The sequence below is a fragment of the Emydura macquarii genome, unplaced genomic scaffold (assembly GCF_026122565.2).
Source record: "Emydura macquarii macquarii isolate MOO-44397 ecotype Brisbane River unplaced genomic scaffold, CSIRO-AGI_Emac_v2 contig_2406, whole genome shotgun sequence".
Lineage (NCBI taxonomy): Eukaryota > Metazoa > Chordata > Testudines > Chelidae > Emydura > Emydura macquarii.
The window spans coordinates 1,360,096-1,378,084 of NW_027132543.1; positions in this window are offsets into that span (position 1 = coordinate 1,360,096).

Genomic DNA, 17,989 nt, shown 5'->3' on the forward strand with positions numbered 1-17,989 from the left:
TGCTAACAAACTGTGTAGCATGCTGGTGCTCTCTGGACCACCCAGGGGGCTATATCCCACTCCTGGTTCAAACTGTGTTTCCCTACTGCCCTAAGAACATGGTTTCTCTCCCTCATAATAAGAATTCATAAAAGGGCAATCCTTCTGTTTATGTCTTCCTCTTCCATAATGCAAATAAAGCTTGGGGGATCCTGTCTTCCCCCTTCATGAAGATTGCCGCTTTGGAGGGGGCCCCATCAAGACTGCTTGGCTAAAATATCAGCCCACAAAGTCATGCTCCATGAGTGGGCAGTTTCTCTTGACTTCTAAGTCCTCAGTGTATTCTTGGAATACTCCAGAACTTTATTTCAATATCAGTTGCACTGAGTAAGCCTGTCATTCCCCATGCTCAGGTTCCATTGCCTCCAAATAGGTATTTGACTTCTCTATGACTTCCACCACTCTTGAGAATTGAAACATACATCACATCCCGTAACAATTCCATTGGAGGATGCCTGTCCCCACCAACTTCTGCCGCTCCTGCAATAGAGAAACGGGGCCTCCATGTGAATGTTCTCCCCTCCCCACAGCTTTCATGCATGGAGCCAATATCACAGAGAAATGGGTCAGAAATAGGTTTAGAAAATAGAGAGAAGAATGATTCAAGTTCTGGAAGAATTCCTTACAGTGATAGTCTTAAGAAGCTCATTTTATTTAGCTCATCATAGATAACATTAAAAGGTAATTTGTTCATGATCTGTTAGTACCAACATGGGGAGATGAGTAGTGTGTACTTTCACCTAGCAAAGAAAGCCATAACAATATCCATTGACAGGAAGCTGAAGTGAGGCAAATTCAGATTATAAGAAAGGTGCAACTGTTTAACAGTGAAGGTAATTAACCATGGAAACAATTTACCTAATGATTTGGTGGATTATCTGTAACTCCAAGTCTTTATATCTTAATTAGATATTTTTTAAAAAGATATGCTGTAGCTCAACAGGAGTTATAGGTATGCAGGAATTCCTGGATTTAATTCCATGACCTCTGTTGGAGAAGGTCAAATTAGATTATTATAATAGTGCCTTGTGCCCTTAAATGTATGAAAAAAATCTATGAAAACCTTTTTCATCTAGCCCTAGTTGAAAAATTACATGACAACTGTAATTATTGCATGATTCAAAACTCATGGAGTTTTTGTCACTATATAGGTATAGCTGGCCTAGAGTGATGTCCTGGACCATAATCATTTATGTTAATATTCCTTGTAAATAAATTTCACTGTCTCTAATACGTTATTTATAATTATTAGTGTACAGTATCCATTTGAGGGTCACTGATGCGATGAGGTCCAAAGTTAGTGTAGTTATCCATGTGCTGTACAATACAGGCTCAGAAATAATGTCTGTCTTTAGTGAGCATTTGAAATTTATTTTCAGGGTCCAAAACTTAAGGCACTTATATAGCTGGGTAATGACTAAATCAGTGCAAAAATATGCTTACATTGTACAGAGCATCACATCAGTTGAGAACCAATGCAGAGAGACTTCCAGTGTGACACTTGAACTTGAGAAGTTGAGAAGTCACTTGTATGGAATTGAACCTTGTAGAAGGTGGAGAGAAAATGTACACAATGCACAATGGGGCATATCTATTGGCCAAATGCCCCACTACTCATTTCTTACACAGCAGTAATGTCATGGACCAGCTATGCAGGTGTTCTGATTCTCGGCACATAATGGGGCTTCCTTCGTCCCACCTATCTTATTACTTTTTTCATGTGGGAGGAACATTTACCAGATAAGTCCATCCCAAGTGATTGTTAAGTCTGTTTCATAGTTAAAAGAAATATCTGCTGATCTGTATGGCTCTGAAGAAGTGAATCCACCTACATAGCATAAGGGAACCTCAGTGCATGAACATTGAGCCACATCCTAAAAGGCTTGGAGGACAGAGTTGGACAGGAGTCGGGATTGTGCTATTGCATAACAATTGCACCACAGTCCCTGCAAGAAGTTTTCCTGAGGCTTCCATTTGAGCAACCATAGGGTCAGAAGTCAGCATTCTGGCTTAGTTTATCTGGCTGTGGATGTGAGCAGGACCAGGATTTTTCCATAAATGGAGGGAAAGTCTTGTTCTTATTCTCCATCATCATCTACTTAGTTCTTCAAAAAAGAAATAAAAAACTAGGAATGTTTTATGACAGCCTTGAATATCATGAGAGGTTTTGGAGTCCTTGAAGGAATGTTCTTGACCTTAATATGCACAGGAGATCTTCATATTTGATTTAAAATAAATAAAATCTATACCTATGCATTGACAAGTATATATACAGTGTCGTTAAAGTTTGAGTTTATAGTGTACCACTGAAACATTTGAGTGATTAGTAGCTGTAATTTTAGTGGTGAACTATTGTTAAAACATGACCATTATAATAAATTTGTTACATCTGTTTTTTTTATTTGTTAAGACTATATGTAGCAGAACATTACTTTTTTCAGGGAATAGATTTTGATTCATCAGACAGTATACTAAACAATGTATTGGGCATATTTGAATGAAACATTTATTGTATACTTTCCAATTACATTTTAATATTTGTAATATAAAAATATATATATTTCTTGCATAACGTTTATTTTTACACAAGATGATTTTCCTGATGTAAGTGTGGTGTTTCTTCTGTGGCATAATACAAATTGTTGCATTACCTGTAGCAAATATTAATTTTTTGTGCTGACCTTGAATCTTAATGACCTGTATCTTTTGGTTGAATAATTTAATCACATAGGAATGAAAATGCCAGCAGGAGGGTCCTGATGATGGCCTACAAACAATAAGTATTGAAGTGAGGAATTTTTTTCATCAAGAAAACAGAAAAAAGTATGTATTCTCAAATCTACCTTTATTTATTGTTGGGGCTTAAACTATTAGACTATTTAGGCACATCCTATTTAAGATTATCTAGTTAACTGCATAGTTTACTCACACTTAGCTATTACGGAGTTTTAGGAATTTATTATTTACAAAGCATGACCAGGCTTTTATTAAGGTTACATTTTTTAGAGAGGCAGTATGGTCCAGTGGATAATAGACTGGATTCCTGTACTAATATATGACTAAACTCTAGTGTCCGTTTGTACTGACTCACTCTGATTCGGCATGTTGCTTAACCGCTCTGTACTTCATATGCCTCATCTGTAAAAGTGGGGATCTATGGATGAAACGAACTAAGTATAATAAGAGTCTCACTAGGGACACTGATTGTCCAAAGCCACATTGTGTTTGGCTGGTTGTGCCTTTTTGATATTACCTCCATTGTCCAGCTTCCAACAGTGCAGGGCTGTGACCTCATCACTGACACAAATAAAAAAAATCTCTACACGCATTATGTTAAATGAGAGGGAGGATGGACATAAATAAGGCACCCTCTGGCAATAGGGGATGTAAAGAAATAGTGGGAGGTTGGAGCTGAAAAGAGAATGAGAGTCCAAAGGAATTAAAGCAGCAGTCTTTGTGAGCTTCTTGGATGGCTAAAGGCACACTGCCTTCTACTTCATACATCATAAAGAACCAGAGGCATGTACCCACAGCCTACTACTAATGCACAGGTTCTTGCTATTTACCACATCATTGGTCATTATATAGTAGGGGTAGAGAGCTACATGGCAAGAGAGACATTGGCTAATACAGCCACCTGTTGGGGCTTAAACATAAGTGAAATATAGAAGCCCAATCACTGTGGAATGCCAGCTGGATGACATGTTCTGCTGAACAGTTGTTCTGAGGTATTCCAAGTTTTCTCTGCTCTACAGCATGGATCCATATAAACTTCTCTGGGGTTTAAATCTGGAAACAGTGTTGTGGTTCAGTAACAGAGCTTATTTCATCTTCAGAGAGGGTCCTTGTGCCTTCAGGAACTATTGTTTGAGGATACTATAATTGGAAGTGGGGTAGGGCACTGGAAAGTAATTTCAAAGCAATACAGTAATGCCAGGGAAATTGGAAAAGTAGAGGACTTTCAGAGAGCAAAGTTTAAAAAGAAAACTGGTTGCTAGCTGTGTCAGCATTTAAACTGATTTTTGAACAAAATGTTTGAAACATGCAGTAATGCATGTGCATCACCATACTGATTGGGAGAAAGATCAATCACAGCTCTGGAGGGATCAATTGAGAGAGACCCCAGGAGTGAGCAATTACTTTCCAACTACATCAAAAGAAAAAAGAGTAGGTACTGAGAGACCTGGAGAGAGAATAATCACAGGGTCACAAAATAATTCTTCTTGTATGTAAAAACTGTTAGCATACTAACGACAGAAAAAGACCCACAAGGAAAGGGTAATTAGGCATAGTGACATTAAAAATATTTAAAAAAACAGCCAAGCAGAGGCATAGAGAGAAGAGGAGAGAAAAATAACAGATATTGGGATTCTCTCCCTGCTAAAATACTTTAACAAGTTCACATCAGACATTTTGCAAGGGTTCATCTCAATCTCCCAATAATCAAAACCAGAAGTATCAGTATTATACTTCTTGCAATTCAGCTATAGATTATAGACATTTAGGATCATGAGCATCATTGAAAAAAGAAAGAGAAAGCTTAAACATAGCTTTTCAAGTAATATGAAATTAAGTAAAGCTTCTGTGATTCAGACTACTTTTAAAGCCACATGTATCCAGTGTGCTGTAAGAAATAGTGCTAGTAATTCAGTAGATGTTATTGTTTCCTCTGAGTCCCATTGACTACATCATAATTCTTCATATCAGGAATAAAAACCTGTCTCTGATATCAGAATTCTTAATAAATAAGAAGATGCAAATTGTTTCTGATCTGTATTGTCTTTATTATGAAACGTGGTAATTTCCATAATTAAGGTCGCATGGTGCATGTAACTTCTATGATAAAACTTACTTTTAGCCCTCTTAAAACTTCAGCGTGGAAAACTGGTTTGGCCTAATAATACCCAGACTTACTCTAAAGACAAAACAGAGTGTTTTTGCAAAGTTTGAAGAAAATGTATTAAACCTTTTGCTTTACCAGTTATTTTAAAATAACTTTATATGAAAGGCTGACTTTTATCTAACATTTCTTTGTCTTCTTCTAGATTAAATAGCTTGCTACTACCCCTTTACACTTTGCTTATAGTTAAATCTCCCTGAAAACGTGTATGCTCACCCTAACCTTATGGTCCTGATCAAGCATCCTCCCTGATGCTTGCTATTAGGAGTGACTTCTCCCCTCTCCTCACATGGGCTGGTCCAGGGGCTCTTTTTTGTGATGCCTGTGCATGGTGCCTCCACTTAAGGTGACTTCTCATTGTGCCCAGGACACATGTAGTGTTATACCTTGAGAAAGAAACAATAAAGTACAGAACAGAAACCCAAACAAAAAAATGACACGCCCAAAAATAACAATATAATAATGGGAGACTTTACTTTATTGGGAGCAGGAAAATAGGATCTGGGGAATGAAAGCACTATGGTTAACTAATAAGTACCAAAACATCAATGAATTTACAAATATCTCACCTCCCAACAATAACAACTCTTCCCAAACCCTAGCTTCCTCCCATTCTTCCTAGGCATTTTCCTAGGCAGATGGTATGCTGAGGTTGAGTAAAGAGATATGTGATGCAGCACTCTGAATGTTATCTGACTTACACAAAAAAGGAACTCCTCTTACTGGATCTTCACTCCTGAATGGGTTGGGATCTGTCTCATTTGTCTGGAATTCTGTGGAGATCTCACATGGCTCCTGGCAGCTGGCACCAGGTCAGCTCTCTGCCTCTCAGAATGCTAGTCACTGCAGGACTGGAACTGCCCCCATGCACTAGACCCCATGCACGGGGCCCACAGCAGTTCAGACTCCCTTTGTGGTGAGGGGGAGCTAAGCAGAGACTCACTGAGCTGTTATGTTTCTTTCTCAGCTCTGGGACACGCAAAACTGAAACTAAAACTAGTATCTATCTCTGAGTCAGGCAATCCCCTCCCATTAAGTGTCTGAGCAGCCCTGGCTCATCTTTCACTCAGAAAACTGCTTATCCTTTTCACTCCATGCAGAAGTCTCCCTGATTGCTTCAGCATGCTTTTCTAATCCATTCTCTCTCCACCCCTGACTCCAAGCATGCTGGGACATGGCATCAGAGTGCTCTTGTTGCCATTATAGTCCGAAGAGTAAGACGTGCTAAAGACTTATTCCAGGGTTCCAAAGCTGTCAAACTCCAAGTCGGATTTAAATTTGGATGACCTACATAAGACAAAGAAAACCCTGGTTAAGTCAAATATAGTTAAGAGTGCTCAGCATCACTGGAAATCTTTAATCTAGGTCATTGTTAAATGTCAATCAAACTTGATGAGGGGGCTAATCAGAAACCCCTTAGTAGTCCATTGACATGACAAACTGCTACTGAATAGACAGATAAAATCAGAGGAGAAAACAGATTAGTGGAGATTTAGAGTACGTGTCCCTCCATTATGAAAAATAATAAAGAAAATGTTCTAAATATCCTTTTCTGTACTATTTGGAATATATTTGTTGTTGTTTTTCTAAACCATCCCCCTCTTTTTTTCTTCAGGTATCCTTATACTAGTGGATCTCTTCTCCCTTCATACATATACCCAGAAACCCTGGCTGCCCTTTCAATTGGCCCAGATTAAACAACATGCACTCACTGCACTTGTACAAGGCTCCAAGTCTTATGGACTCCTGAACCACTGGGAGAATTTTTAACCAGCCTGGATGGTTTTTCTCCCCCACTGCCAGTTGTGATGTGCCACAATTGTTATTGTTTCTGGTTTTGTTTTCACTCGTTCCTTACAAGTTACTTGAAATTACAGGTGGAAAAAAATAGTATATTGCAAGTGGCAATTGTTGCTGTACACATGTGTGGGGGCCCTGGTATCTGCTTCTACTATGATGCACAGATCTCATGGCCACTAGGAGTGCTGTCGATGCAGCACCCAGGTCCTGTTCTGCATGCCAGGTCCTCATGTGCAGTGGGGTGACCAGGGAGCAAGTGTGAAAAATCGGGACACTTTTTTTTTTCCCGGGGAAGGAGTATGTATTTTTTTTATTTGCGTATGTAAGACAAGGTCCCTAATATCGGGATGGTTCCCTATAATATCAGGACATATGGTCACCCTAGTGTGCAGGCTCCTCTTTCTCTCAGCCCTGGAAATCAGAACGGACATGAGGGTCACCAGCAAAGAGGGGTAAGGAACAGGTACTAGGGTGGGGGAAGCAAAAGCTCTTGGGAGGTGAAGAAGAGGGTTAATGAAGGGATGCCTGAGAGGGGAGGGCTTGGATCAAACATGTGGTGGGGCAGGCAGTAGCTGTTTTTTTCTCCATCTTGGAATTGACAAACCTATTTGGGCCCTGAACAGGTTTGGCATAGGCCCCTCTATCATGAATAATGATGGGGGTGGAAGGTGGCAATTGGGCTAAGCTTCAGTGAGTGGCCATGCGACCTGGTGTGTAGGGTCACAGTGCCACTCAGGTTTGGTAATTAGTGTCTCAGAGTAAGTCCTTTATTTGTATTGATTCAGATCAAATTGATGTCCAACTGAGATTCAGTGTCCCTTTCCCTTAGGAGTTGGTCAAGCTCCCCTTTTAGCACTGCCTGTTTTTCAAAAGGCAGCAAAGCATCTCTGGCTCAGAAGGCTCAGCTATCCAATGCACTAATGTACTTTCTCATTTCCAATTGGTAGCCACTTTTGCCATGAACCCTTTCCCCTCTGGCTGGGGAGCCAAGTGGACCCAGTTGAGTTCATTTCTAAGTCACATTTCATAAATACATCCCAGCAGTTAGCATATGTTTCCCAGAGCAAAAAGAAGAGAAAGAGATAGGTATTACATTTAAAAAAAAATTAATTGCCATGTATATTTAAATTAAATATTCTAGATCTATTAATATTAATATATTTCATATGAATTGTTTTAAAAGTCTTCTCCAACCTAATAATAGTAATAATAATAATAATAATAAATTAATGGAGATGTTCTCATATTTACAGACTATATATCTCATGCTCTGGCTAGTTTAAGGAAAGTGGTGGGGATGTGGGGCAATTCCCATAATGCACAGGGACCCAAAATTCTTTAATCTGGCCCTGTCTTTCAGAAAATGTTAGCTCACTTACTTTTGCATAAAAAACAAATCCTAAAACTCTGCTAGCCAGTGCAGAGGATGTGTGCTAGATTATAGACCCATCACCTTGTCTGACTGTGATTGTGCTTGGCCCTTACAGGGAAGAGATGAGGGAATAGCATCTATTATCCCCCTCATTCATGAATTCATACAGGGACCAGGCCCAGTCTACACTAGTTGCATTCCAATTTTTACTTTTTCATTTTATATTATATAATATGAACTAAAAGAAAAAAGTTATTTTGATATGGAAAATCAAAATGCTCCATTCTGGGGGAGGAGGAAGGGGGGATTTTTCTGTGGTTTGTTTGTTTTCTTTTTCAAAATGAAATTACATTAAATTTGACACGTTTCTATGAAAAATGCTCTCATCTGCTCTAGTGATCAGATGCCATTTTATTCACAGTGCATAACATGGAAATACACTGTCTCATTCAGTGCATAAAATGGAAATACACTGGGAATGAATCAGGGTTGTTTGCTAAAGGTGACTATTGTTCATAGGACCCCTACTTCATTTGTTGCAGATTGAAAATGCTGGATTAAGGGGGAAGCTGAGCAGGCTGCAGCCCTGGGCCTCTGCTTTCCTGGGGGGCCTCCAAACCTTGAAATATGCTGTTGCGTTTTGTCCTTGGAGTTCAAAGATGACTATGACATTACTGATTGGTTTGGTTTCTGTGACCGCATGAGTGGCTGATGAGGCCAGTTTGAGCTTTAAACTGTCTGTGGCACACTGAACAAGAGATGCTGCTACGGGTTACCTGATTAACAGCAAACATGCTGCTGTTGTGAGATTTACACTGCTGGTGCTTCTGCTCTGCTTCAGGAGTTCTTCTCTGCTCGTATAAATATGCATTATGCACAACAGAGGTTTTGCTCATATTCCTACTAACACTAAAAAGAAAAGAACAAAATACAAAAACATGTATGCCCTCTGCTGACACTGATTTTTGTCCCAGTTTCTTAAGCTTTAACAGCTAAAGTTGAATTCATATTTATCAGACTTTCAGTTGATAGTGACAGGGGTGCAAGTTGGTGGCATTAATCAGAGGTTGCTGGCAGATAATGACAGCACTGCATAGTATTCTTTAGTATTTTTAACCTCACTTCAATGAGATGTCTGGTTGACAATTTCCATGTGGAGTAGTGAAAAGCAAAGCTAAGCTAGAAAGAGAGAAAACTACAAGCAAGTTACCCAGACTTCCTAACCACTTCTCTTCTAGTGCTGCTTCAGAATAATCTTCCAAAGATGATGGACTATTTTTCTCAGAAAATGATCACCAAACTTAAGATATGGATATGAACTTGTTCCCTCAGGAGAGGGTAGAAGAAAAGGTTCCAAATCCAGGACAAAAGTGATGGTGATCAAAGAGACGACCTACTTTTCCTTCCATCTGTCTGTACAGAAGATGGAGGGAATAGTAATTATAAAGCGGAAAATGCTACCTTGAGCATCAAACAAGATCCAGTTAAATTACCTTCTTTGATAACAGAGGAGTTTCGCAATCTGTATAACAAGAAAGGTCCACTCTATTTTCAGAATCACAATGACAAATTTATAGCAGTACGGATTTCATAAACAGCATCCCCCCCTCTTTTTTTAAATTAAACTAGCAAATGGAGAGCATTATCAGAAGCTTTGGTTGATGTATTCAAAATCAACAGGAGTAGTATTCCATTTCATGTGGAAACTCTTTTCATCACCTAACTATTTTTGCACCGTCAGAACCCCGGGCTTTTCCGAATTAAAAAAAAAAAAAGCAGAGAACACTTGTTCTCATGAAAACAGTGTGGAACATTGCAATGCCAAAGCTGCATGGCTAACAGCTTCTCAAGGCAACAATCACATCAAAAAGGAGATGGCACAGCTGCTTTTAACACAAACTGCTTACTGGAAGGAAATTTTAATGGACATTGTGATGGCTGTTAACCTTCTCTCTGAATATCGTATAGCATTTAAAGGAAGGAAGGAAATTATCAGCTCTCTTCAAAATAGAAGTTATGTAGGTATTCTTGAAGCCATCACTGAATTTGACCTATTTCTGAGCATATTAAGTGCTGCAGAAATGGAATGATAAACTTAATTATATCAATCAGCCACTAGGTGGTACATTGTATAAACTATCTTATGTAAACCAACCTGAGCCATAAAAGGATCTCCTGATGAACACCTCAGGTATGTATAAACAAGCTCTGTAGCCAATCCATATCTGTTACAAGAACATGACACAAAAAAAACCCAATCTTACTTGTCAAAAACAATCTGTGATGAGTTCATTGAGCTAGTGGGATGTAAGGTTTTGGAATTCATTGTAACTGAAGTCAAACAGACAAAATACTACTCTTTGATAGTAGATTCAACTCCTGATATGCTCATATTGATCACTTATCTGTCATTTTACGATACTGCTTACCTAGTGCCATATATGAGAATTTCTCTTGGTTTATATGAATTGAAAGCCCTTTGGACAAGTGACTCTTCCAGACCACGAAGTCTTTATTGGATGCAAATTACATTGCTATTAAAAACGGCAGAGGTCAGTCATACAATAATACAAGTAACATGTCTGGAAAAAATGAAGGTCTTCAAGCTCAGATAAAAAAGTAAACCCATTAGCTGTATACATATCATGCAGAGCTCATTCGCTGAAATTAGCTGGAATTTGCATTGATTCTTGCATGGAAGCCATAAACTTATTTAGTTTTGTTCAGAAACTTTTTGTTTGTTTGTTTGTTTTGTAGTGTTGTGTTGTGTTTTTTGTGGCATTGCCCAGGTGATGGCAATTTCTGTGCAATAATCTTACCAAGATTTAGCAAGGAACTCTCCTTATCCTAAAAACCATGTCAGATAAGAGATTGTCCTTTCATGCTGAATCTTGTAAAACAATTGTAATGAACTATGAGGGCATTCAACAGTATTTGAAAGAAATAACGGACAATGCCAAGAAAAATGGTGAAATTTGAAGAAAAGCATGATCATTGTACAGGAAGATGTGCTGACTGGAAAATGTATTTGTGAGTATTTTATGGAGGGTGATACTAGAAATGTTTGACAAAAGTAGTGTAAAATTTCAAAAACTCTAGATCTTGTTGTTGCTAATTTGCTGACTTCTTTGCTAGATTTTATCACACACTTACAGTCTCAATTTGAGGATTTTGAGGCTCAAGAAAAAAAACTAGGAAGTGATGTTGATGATGCCTACCATGAAAAATACCAACATACTGTAAAATAAACATTTCCAGATGGCAAAAGTGACACTATATTTTGTGGAAGAAGGAAATTCAAGGTTCAGTTATTTTATGTTATTCTCAAGAAGCTAAACAGTTAATGTTAGGCTGAATTACCCACAAAGTTTGGCTTCTTTACATCTTTCTCTTGATCAAGTACGAAATGAAGAGGAGATGAACGAATGCACTCAGATATTGCTTCACACTTACCTGAATTATCTAGATCCTGAGCTTTTTTGCCAAAATATATCAATTTTCAGCATTTATAAGAATCTGTGACATGTACAATAAGAGTGCTACTGGAATCATTAAATATTTCAATGACAAAGAACTTAGTAATATCTTCATGAATACAGTCATTATGTTGATACTGTATTTGACTGTATCCATTGTCAACTGTGAAGCAGAAATAACGAGAGTTGTGCAATCATTCTCTAAGATAGCCTTAAAAAAAAAATCTATGGTCAACTATGACAGAAACAAAGCTGAATGCTCTTGCTATCATATCAGTTGAATGGGGTTTACTTTGGATGCTGTCATTTCAGGATAATAACTGAATTTGCAGCAATTAAAGTTGCCAGTTGAAAAATAGTATTTCATTTGACTCTTAATGTTTTATGTTTTTATGTTTATCAAGGCAATATATAACCTGTTCATTGTCTTTGATTTTCAGTAATATACATGGTTTGTTGATGTCATAAGCTGGATACTTTTCGACTTTCATAATGCCATGTTCATGAAAAGGGGGGTTTCGAAATTTTTTTTAACCCTGATCTCCAGTCTCAGTAGTCCAGCCCTGCAGGAAAATAAAGGATGGTCTCATGGCTGAATGTTGCCCTGGACCAGTGGTTCCCAACCTTTTTAAGTGAAAGCCCAACTAGTTAACACTAGGTAAAACACGTGCCCCTCCCACCAGTCATAAACACATATAATGACACTAATAATACTAAATTACATAAATAATAATAATAAATTACTCTGACCTGAGTAAGAAACTAAGCCTTCCCTGGTGCAGCTGCCACCACACGTCCCGTGTGGCTCTGCCTCATCCCATCCCTCATGTACTGAGGGATATGGAGGAGGCTCCTGGCGGGTTGGCCGGGACTGATCCAGGCCCCCTCTGGTGCGGGGATGTTCCTTTCTGGCCGGGTGTCTGGCTGGTTCAGGGCTAGCAGGGTGTGGGGGCTGTTCCTCGGCTCTGGCAGGAGTAGAGCTCGGGGCTGCTGCTCCCTCGAGATTCTGCTTCTTCGCTCTGGCCAGCGCAGAGCTTGAGGTTGTTGTGGCCAGCGTGGAGCTGGGGGGGGAGGGGGGCTAAATAACCTCAATATTACTGAAGCCTCATGGACCTCCTGTTATCTTTGGCACCTCCCCCAAGGGGGTCCCACCCCCCCCCCCCAGGTAGGGAACCATTGCCCTGGACAATTGGCTTCTCTCCCTGCCTCTTCCCCATTTCCCTAGGTAATTATAGTTGAGTCACTTAACCCACACATCTCATTTTTGGGGTGCTTGACTTGATACCCTGAGGTCTGAGCTGCAGAAGTGCTGAGTACTCAGAGTTTGAACTATAATCAACGAGAGCCATGATTTGAACATATGAAATGCTGCTATGTAAAGCTGAGTACTCTGAAAAATCAGGTCCTAGATCTCTTAAATTGGGCATCTTAAATTTGTGGACACTTTTTAACTTAATCTCTCTGTGCTTCTGCTCACCATCTGTAAAATGTGGATAATACCACACCCCACAGGCATTTTGTAAAGATAAATCAATTAATGTTTGTGAAACACTCTAATAGTACAGTGATAAATGCCATAGAAAGCCCATGTGTCAATTTATAATTCTGTATTCAGAGCAAGGTTTGAATAGTGTGCCATTAATAAGGCATAGGGCCACACACTGAACAATGAGGAAAAAATAAAATATTCAATGGCTGCTGATTACATGAGAACCATCCATCCTGCACAATGAATGAGACAAGGTCCTGTAGGGATACAAAAAAAGTGGTCATGTAATTAAACAGCATATCAAAATGCACACACAAGGGGGCCATAGTAATATTGTACAGGGAACCTTAATTCTGGCATTTCCTAACTTTTGAGTGCTTCACTTCGCAACCTTAATAATGTTCTTTTAAGACAGGCTTTTTGTGTGTAATTCTATATAGGTTCTTAATCCACCCTCATCACTGTAATATCTGAGCACCTTCTAGTAGTCCATTAAGAATTATGACTAACATCTGCCATGAGTTTGTTGTGTGTCTCATCCTCTTCCTGGGGCAAATTCTGTGTCCAGTGAAGTGTTTTGGTTTGGTAGATTTTTTATTTGTCTTTAATGTCTATGCTGCGAGGTGTTTACATTAGAGAAGGCAAGGATGAAGAAGTATTCCCTGAATTTGAGCAGAAGACCAAGACCACTCTTGGTCACTTTGGGGGCAGGCAGTTGAACTTATCTTTAGTCAATATACTAGTGTATATTGTATTATATATTCTTTCTTTAATCTATAGAATAATTTTTACTTAATTTCGAAGAAAAGAAAGTATTAAGTCAGATTTTGGATTAAATGTATGGCATGTAGACTATACTTTAGCTAGTTCTAATTATCATTTTCTTAAATTGAACATCAGTAAAATAAATAAAAAGGTTATTATTAAGGATATTTCTGACAAAGTGCAGAATGACATTTCTAAATAAGATCAGGAGCTCTTTGTACTCTGAGTACTGGCTAACATTAGTCTATTAAGTCCGCTATTTTACCAGAAAGACACTTTGCATAGAAATTGCTTCACTCATGTCTGCTAATCTTCCATTGCAAACAAAAACAAAAGATTTCATTTTTAAATAGAATATAAAACGCAAAATTACAAAGGAATTAACTTTTTGGTGTGAGTTTAGGAATCAGAGGTCTTTTGTTTAAGGGTTGGACTGAAGGGACTGATTTATAAGGAAAAATTAAAAGAACAACATATGTTTAGGTTTGAAAAATAACTACTAGAAAATGTCATGAAAACTGTATGCAAATAGAAACAATTGAATTATTCATTGTAAATAATATTCATGCAAGTTTAGCCCATTTTGTGAATTATTTGCAAACTAATCTTGTCTATAAATGTATTAATTATTCATATATATTTGATTGTGGGTTATTCACAGCTGCTCACTTTGATTATTCACTATTTGTTATTTTTGGTGTATGATTGCTCATTTAATATTGTATTGTTTTCTGCTCCCTGATTGGATCAGCTGAATGGAAGATGATGACTATAGTTAATTATGGACACCACCCATATGGTACAAATCTTTAGAAAACTAATTATTTGTACTAACTTTTGCAAGACTTGCCGAATTCACAAACCTTTCTTTTTTATGTATCTGTTGGTCATCTACATAACCATGAACAATCAAGACTCGTGCCCAAATAACAATGAACCTACTACCTCACTGCTTTTTTTATTAGTGAAGACATTAGTGAACTATTGTTTGCATTATTTGACCAGCTGTACCTACACTTCTATTATGTAACCACAAAGGACCTCATTATGGCCTGTGTGTGAACAGAAGAAGCTAGGAGCTCCACTTCCATAACTTGTACATTCCCTGATGTCCATATTGATTTGAGGGCTCTGCAAAATGAAGGAGACTTCCTTTTGAATGCATTGTCTCTGCTCCTTTTCACAGCCACACAAACACCTGCTGCCCCTAAACAGATGTTATATTAATTTGTTGTTTGCAGTATTGTAGCCATGTTGGTGCAAGGATATGAGAGAGAAAAGGTGACTGAGGTAATATATTTTATTAGACCAAATTCTTTGGTGGAAGAGAAAAGCCTTCAAGCTACAGAGAGCTCTTCAGGTCTGGGAAAGGTAATCAGAGGGTCACAGAAAAATACAAGGTGAAATACATTGTTAAGCACAAGGAATTAACATATGTTGCAAGAGACCACTTAAAATGAAGTGGACAATTAACACCACTACAGTCATAGGACAAGGGAGGATTAGCGGGTTACAGATGGTCGTAATGAGACACAAAACCAGTGTCTCTACTGAATCCATGATTTTTAGTATCTATCTATGAATTTAAGACCCCAACTCATCTTTTGAAGGTGTTGTGCAGGTCTGAGAGGTCAGATATGGAGTTACTTTTTTTATGAAAAGTATTTGCCCATGGATATTAGGGTGTTTTGTCTTTTATCATTTTTTTTCTCTGTGAATTCATTTGAGAGTATAGTGTTTATCTGTTTTCACCCACCTAGTTGTTGTGGCATTTTATGCACTGAATGAAGAACACTGCATGTGACAGGCTATGAAGGATCCGTGGATCTGTCGGGGATATTCATCATCATAGCCATAGAGATATGTTTGTAGGTGTTGCATCTGTTGCTCTGACAACGTCTGGTGCTGACTTGAATTGGTGTGTCCTGGTCTGTGGATCTGAATGCTTCACGATTGTAAACAGTGCATGACTGATCACAATGAAAGTCCTCTATTAATGTTTTAAAATGTGTATTAGCTGGCACAATAGGCTATCACACTAACTCTAAAGACCTTAGCTCATATATGATTTAGGGTCCAAGTGAAATTGTCTTAATAATTTCAATTTAACATATTAGACATGTACCACAAAGTGACCACATAGACTGTGTTTGGAACTATAATGGCAGGGACTGGAAGAGGATAAAATTATTTGAGGAAGCTTGAAAAACATCTGCCAGTACCTTGGTACTGTGCAGCTTTGTTGATTTCTTGCTTGGTTTGTTTGACCACATGTTTTATAAGATTCTGAAAGTTTTTCTTTCTTTTTAATCTAGTGGAGAAACATATAAAAATTATAAGTATTAGACCTGTTGCAGCCTCTTTGATTTTTTTTAATGTTAATCATAACAATATATTTTACCATTGTTAAGGAGGACAATAAGAAGCCAAATCAATTAAAAAAATGCCCTGAAGAAAATAATAAATGTTAGAATTGTCAATCATTAAAATTACATAACACAAGATAAGAAAAGTTCTTCACTCCAAACTGGGCTACTTTTATTATTCACAGTTATGTGAGGTTGAGATACTATAACGAAAAGTCAATGAAAGAAAAATGTCTCTTTATTTTACAAACTAAAAGGAAAACAATGAGTCGGACAGAAAAACAGATTATTGCTACCACCAACTGGAAGGAGACAGTTTCTAATTTACAGCACAGATGATTAATAAAATATCTGAGTTAAACTTACTTCTAAATCCAGATTTCTGCCAGCTTCCATTTTGTTAAAATGTACAAGTGAATTGCCATGGTTTTTCATATCATCCCTTTTAATAAGAGGAGATTACCCAGAAAGACACAGTGAAAGGGTGAGGAATTTAGACTGGGTAGGAATTCAGCAGGGTGGCGAGTAAGCTGCTCAATTAATTGTTAATGTACTAAACCTTCAACTCTGTCAATCATGAAGCCCTCTTGATGGTGCTGGCCAGCTTCAGTTGTCCTCCAAAATTTATTAAGGTCCTAAAGGGAGGCAACCTAGTGACAGAGGATGTGGAGAAAGCTGAGGTACTCAATGCCTTTTTTGCCTCTGTCTTCACAGACAAGATCTGCTCCCAGACTGCTTCACTGGGTGGCACAGAATGGGAAGGAGGCGAACATTCCACAGTGCTGAAGGAACAGGTCCAAGACTATTTAGAAGGATTGGACATACACAAGTCCATGGGGCCGGATGCAATTCACCCGAGGGTGCTGAGGGAATTGGCTGAGGTGATTTCAGAGCCATTGGCTATTATCTTTGAAAGCTCGTGGCAACAGGGGACTGGAAAAAAGCAAATATAGTTCCCATCTTCAAAAAAGGGAGGAAAGAGGATCCAGGGAATTACAGACCGGTCAGCCTCACTTCAATCCCTGGAAAAATCATGGAGCAGGTCCGTAAGAAATCCATTTTAAGGCACTTAGAAGAGAGGAAGGTGATCAGGAACAGTCAACACGGATTCACCAAGGGAAAGTCATGCCTGACCAACCTGATTGCTTTCTATGATGAGGTGACTGGCTCTGTGGATGTAGGGAAGGCGGTGGATGTGATATACCTTGACTTTAGCAAAGCTTTTGATACTGTCTCTCACAGTATTCTTATCAGCAAGTTAAGGAAGTATGGGTTGGATGAATGGACTATAAAATGGATAGAGAACTGGCTAGACCATAGGGCTCATTGAGTAGTGATCAATGGCTCCAAGTCTAGCTGGCAACCGGTCACAAGCGGAGTTCCCCAGGGGTCAGTCCTGGGGCCAGTTTTGTTCAACATCTTCATTAATGATCTGGAAATGGGGTAGATTGCACCCTCAGCAAGTTTGTGCATGACACTTAGCTGGGGGGAGTGGTAGATATCCTGGAAGGTAGGGATAGGGATAGGATACAGAAGGACCTAAACAAACTGGAGAATTGGGCCAAAAAAAATCTAATGAGGTTTAACGAAGAAAAGTGCAGAGTCCTCCATTTAGGAAGGAAGAATCCCATGCACAGCTATAGACTGGGGACTGACGAGCTAGGCAGCAGTTCTGCAGAAAAGGACCTGGGGGTAACAGTGGATAAAAAGCTGGATATGAATCAGCAGTGTGCCCTAGTTGTCAAGAAAGCTAATAGCATATTGGGCTGCATTAGGAGGGGC